The following is a 6019-nucleotide window of genomic DNA, read 5'->3' as shown; positions in this document are numbered from 1 at the left end:
TAATTGATTGCAAGAAGGGATGTGATGGAAAAAGAAGAGGTTGGATGCAAAGTGCTAAGGTTGTGATCAAAGTATTGAGAAGAGAAAAAGAAGAGAAAAACTATAGAGCATATAGAGCAGATTGGATCTAACAAGCATGTAGTGCCACATCTAGATCAATTGTCATGGTGTTCCCTAGTAGTTACAACAAGAAAATCAATGAATTAGGTGAACTCTAACATGTTTGTATTTGTACATCCCTTAACTAGGTGAAATCTTAGAAAGGGTTTTGAAAACCTCTTAAGAGGTATATTTTTATTTTAAAAAATTACTTCTAATAAGTTGTAAATCACTCCTAATAGGATGAACCCTCATAAAGAGTTATTGTAGATCCTAACAGGGTAACTCATCTACTATAGTAGCACTAGGACATTGTGGGTGGCATCCCCATTGTGGTTTTCACTCTCTAACAAGAGTTTCCATGATACTAAAATATATTATTATAGTGGGGTTATTGTTGCACCAAAATACCAATCTATCAATGCCCAGTACAACCACATAGGAGGTAGTTAAGCCCTTGTCACAAATCCTAGGGGGAGCACTAAACAAATTTCTAACAATCCCCCCTTCCAACAAATATGTGTTATGTGTGATGGTTTTGTGTATTTTTTATATTATATTATTTTATTTTCTCATATCATTTATATGCTTTGTTATGGAAGTTAGTATTATAGTCATGCATATCAATGATTGAATTTGTGCATTACCTATTTATATTGATTCATCTCCCCCCATCTCCTTCAGTGTTTAAACATCCTAAAAATGGTATCAAGGATCATGTCCTCTTGATAAGCCTAACATCTTTAGGGAAAGATCCAAATCATAAAGAATTACATGTAAGAGAAGAAACTTGAAAGTGCAACCAAATGATCAATGAGATGGAACAAAAGATAAGGAAATAAATTTCCATAAGAAGAGAATCCACTAAAAATCTAAATAAAATTTGATACTATTGATCAATTTTCTGAGGGAGCCATGTCTAAAAAAATTAGAAGAAGCAATCATAGAATTTATGGAAAAGAACTATAACTAGAAGCTTGAAGAAAACATTATGAATCTAAAAAGAGGGATTGAAATTCAATATATCATGATATGTGAAGAGCTTGAAGGGAAAAGAGTGGCTAAGGAAGAAAGAGAATTTGTAGAAGATGTCGAGAAAGCTATTGAGGATGCATTGAAGGTAAAAGAGGAACAAATTCTCAAGATATCTCAAGATAATACTATTGTCACAAAAGTTTGCACCCTTTCCTAAAGTTTTTACTTAAAGAAAACCTTGTGAAACATGGAAATAACCTCCAAGGTGTGGGATTTGAACTGTGAGATTGAGTCTCTGAAAAAGGCCAACTTCCTTTGCTATCAAGGTGCATTTAAGTTCTCTTTGGAAGGAAAATGGAGAAGGAATGCATGAAATAAAACTACCTAATCTAATCTAAAGGAGGTGATACCCCAAAATAGTTTTGTTTAGTCCTCTTTCTGCTTAACAATGCACTATTGATCAACATAATCTTAAAAGACACTAGTTCAACCTATGTTTTGATTCAAAAATCACATATAGATTAGAAACCAAATTGATACTATGAGGAAGGGACTTCACTCCATAATATTCAAAAGGCAATAGTAGATATTTTTATGCAAATTGAAGAATGAAAAAAAATACATTAACAAGGTAAGGAGGTTTTACACTAATATTAATGGAGAATGAGGTGCATAAGAGATTACATTCATTCATAGACAAAAGGGAACTACAATAGCAGAACAAGACATTGCTACTAGAGAATCAGAAAAAAATGATTGACCCTAAGAAAGGTTAAAATCCTACTTTTATAGCTCAAGCATAACTTAGATAGCTTCTACACTAAGGCAAAGCACAACAACTATATTTAAGGTTGCAAAGAAAAATCACTACAAATTTGAAGAAGATCTAATCTTGGTACACCTCTATAGGTAGGATAATCATATATTTCACCAAAATAGAGCCTTGAGAAGATAGAAACGATGACCATTAATACTCTGACTAAGTAGATGAATAACCATGTAGTGAAATAGAATGTCCTTTGCCTTTATCAGGTAGAAAAAATGATGAAAGTGGTTGCAACTAATTGAAGGATCTAATTTTCTATTAAAATGTTCCCTTCCTTCATTATCAATGTACCAAATTAGATAAGTCAGCAAGTCAACTAGAGTCTACCCTCAAAATTTTCCATGTGAACTAGTCATATTATTTCCTTTTGCTAGCTCACAAGGTCTTCATGAGTTGACCACCTTTTCATCTTATCTTCACCACCTTTTACCTTAACCGCACTTTGTCCCACAAAATTTTGAAACTTAACTACAACTATTTTCATTTTAACTGGGCCCACTGGGACATGTGTCTACATGTTGTATTCTTGTCAAAGATAAACTTCTTGGATCTTAATATTGTGAGAATATGACAATCATGGATAGTGTTTGATTGATGGTGAAAACAAGATGGCAACTATGCCATGTACATCAACACTATTGACTAATTAGACTGCATTTGTATGCCAACTCACTCTGACATCTCCACCAACCACAAAGAAAAATGGTCCACCAAGCCACGTGTCAAATGATTTCTTTTTTGCATCAAATAAAGTCCTTGTATCTTGAGGAAGTGAGAAAGTGACAATCCTTAGATCCACTAAGATTTGATGATGACTATAAAAAGGGAAAAATCCTTTGCTTAGTTGACATCTCTAGCCAATGAAAACACTGCCTCTTGCTATTTCCTCTGACATCCTTTCCACCTCACCTATGGCCTACAAAGAAAATAGGACCCACATGCCACATGTCACACTGTCACTTTCTCACAAAAAATAAAATTCTCACATCTTTGTGAAGCAATAAATAAATGACTGTAGATCATCTTAGATCTGATGGTGAACAAGATCATGCCAAGAAAATTGGCCCACAATACTAAACATGAATCAAAACCTACTTGTTGTACTTATTGTACCCCTTTTTAACAACTCCACTAGCCACAAAAAGGAAGGCCCACCTTGTACATGTGACATGCTATCACTTTGTCACATAAAATAAAGATCATGCTTTTTTGTAAAGAGAGATCATGAAGGCCATAGATCTTGGAAGATTAGATGATGGACAAGAAACCTATTGATGAACCAACCTAGAACTAGAGAAGGGGGACCATGGTGCTACATGGTATGTTGTCACCTTGTTGCTATGAAAAAAGGTCCTACAATTTCTGACAACAATAAAGCGATGATCATTGATCCTTTGGCATCCGATAGTGAACAAGATGCGAGCCCACTAAATTATTAAATCATGATTTTAACCTTGGGACTTAGGATATAATTCATATAACCAAACTTTTAAAATGTATTTTCACGTGTGCTAATATTTGAATATTTGAATATATGTGACCATTTTGAAAGTTTTAACAATAAAACTCAAATTTGGCAGGAGGGCAAATATAACTAACAATTTTGGTGACTCAAGGGGGATGCAAGCTTGCTATGCATATGACCAGTAACCTTCAGTGTCCATTGGGCTATAGAGTTGCAAAAACATGATTCTTGCTCTACAAAACTAGAACACTGAAGAATTGTGATCCTTGTAACTACAAAAAACAAGAAAAATCTACCTCTATCCTTTGCAAAACTCCTCAAAACTATCATTCCAAGGGAATAACACCATGTGCACCCTGGACTTCTTGGAAAATAGGAAAGAATGAAAGAAAACTACCCTACTATGTACATGTATTTAAAATGCAAAAATTAAACAAAGCCATTAACTGGCTTGTTGAAGTAGCTACCCTTCCTCACAAGCTAATTTTTCCTTTCATGCACGTGGGCAGCTGACAAGATCAACAAGCATAATAAACATGTTACTACATAGAACACTTTCCTCCCAATGCTAAAAATAATGAATCTCTCCAGCATTGGGGCATTACCTTGTTGAGTAAAGCATGCTTGCTCTTCCTTGCAAAACTCTCCCTCATGCTTTGGAATAAGCATGGCCAAGGGAAACTGACTAATTTTTTATAGAGACATATGATTGATGGGGCATCCTCTTGATGGCACTGGGTCTTGGAAATCAGCTTTGACCATATTGTGCTCTGCAATGGTAACATATGACTGATTTGGAAGAGGCTCCTCCTCTTGTGAAGAAATAATCTCCACCTCCTTGGGAGCTACTGGTATGGTGTGTCTTTCCACTTGTTGCTGCTATGGAACATGCTCTTCATATGCTAAAGATGATGATTCAAAATCTATGGAAGATTAGATAGCATCAAACTCATCCAGAAGATCATCCTCATCATCAATGTCCTCCATCATAGATGCAATAATATGCATATGTTGAGGGGCAACCTCATGCATATCAGTATGTCCCACCTCAAGGATAGAGCTATCCTTGGGATCTTGTTTTTCATTCACCATATCATGGAGGATAGTCTGTTGCAACAAATGATCTTCTTCCTTCTTAGCTTGCAGTAGGTCCTCACTCACTTGTGAAGGCTCAAAAGCCATGATTTTTTCCTCAAGAGAAGGGACTATTAGAAATAGGGATTACTAAGAGAGGGGGAGGGGGGGCGGGGGGGGGGGCGAGGTTGAATTAGTAATCTATAAACTTTAGTCACCAACTAGATATTATTACTTACTTTAAACCATGCATAACAAATCAATAAAGTATTGCTGAATAATAATAGTAACAATGCACAAAGATAACTCATAACACAATATTTTGTTAACTAGGGAAACCCTAGCCAAGCGAAAACCTTGGTGGGATGATATCCACTAAATAATATACTGATATATAAGTTCCTTGTTAGAGGATGGACCTTGTTAGGAGTCAATAAGAACATTTAGTATAAGTAGTCCCTATGAGGAGACTTTGAATCCCTATTAGGAGATTCCAACCCTGTTAGGAGTTGTAGTACAATGTATGCAAGAAGAGCCCATTACCCAAACATGCAATTTCAACTACAAGAAGAGCTCACTACTCAAACAAGTAATTTATTATTATCTTTCTTCTTTTACTTATCTCTAATTATCAAATAGCTCATGTAATACTTTGCATATATCACTTTCACAAAAGTTTGCATATAGCCCTGGCAATCATAATCATAATTCACAATTCATAATTTTACTTCACTTTCACACTTCTTATCACAAAATATCCTTTGCCTAAATATCATGCCTTTTCACAAATTTCTATTGGGTTAGCTAAGAGCATAATCCTCTTTTTCAACTTAGAGTAAACATCTAGGATGTTGGCTATAATTGGACAAGTAAATATTTTGTAAACAAAACAATTCTTTCCTTTAATTCCACTATCTTGTTTTTCTTCAAACATGATTATCTCTATTCTGTACAGTCTGTACAAACTTCCAAGGTTATACACATCATCACTAACATTTATACTATCTCCATATAACTTCACTAGTCATAATATAATATCAACAACAAGATATAAACAAAACAATACATTGCTATAAACCAAATTCTATACTTAGACAATTTTCTAATTAACAAAAACTAAGTATCTTTATTTCTAAAGTTTCTTGTGAACATGTACATCTTGTGTTTCCATAAATGATAACAATTACATATCACTATTAGCCAATTGATAACAATCTCCTCCTTTGGCATTGATGGCAACAAAATAGGGAAAATTGGCTAAGTGACAAAACAAAAATAAATAACACCTTACATAACATCTATTACAATTTGTTCATCTTTACATATGCTCCCCCTTATAATATACTTTACACTTTTATCTTCTCTTTACATGATTTAAAATTTTCACATTATATCTCTTATTAGGATTAAACCATGAACAAAAATAAAAATTACGTACAAATATAAATGATATCAAAAAATAATAGATCACACAGAAAAGAACACAAGACACCAAGTTTTAACATGGTTCACCCAAACCTTGGGTTATTTCCACCAAACAAAAAGTCCAATATTTTTATGATTCAGTGATTACATCCTGA

Source organism: Cupressus sempervirens, chromosome 9 (assembly GCF_028749045.1).
Source record: "Cupressus sempervirens isolate cs-2001-9-10 chromosome 9, ASM2874904v1, whole genome shotgun sequence".
Taxonomy (NCBI): domain Eukaryota; kingdom Viridiplantae; phylum Streptophyta; class Pinopsida; order Cupressales; family Cupressaceae; genus Cupressus; species Cupressus sempervirens.
Note: the sequence above shows the minus strand (reverse complement) of the source record.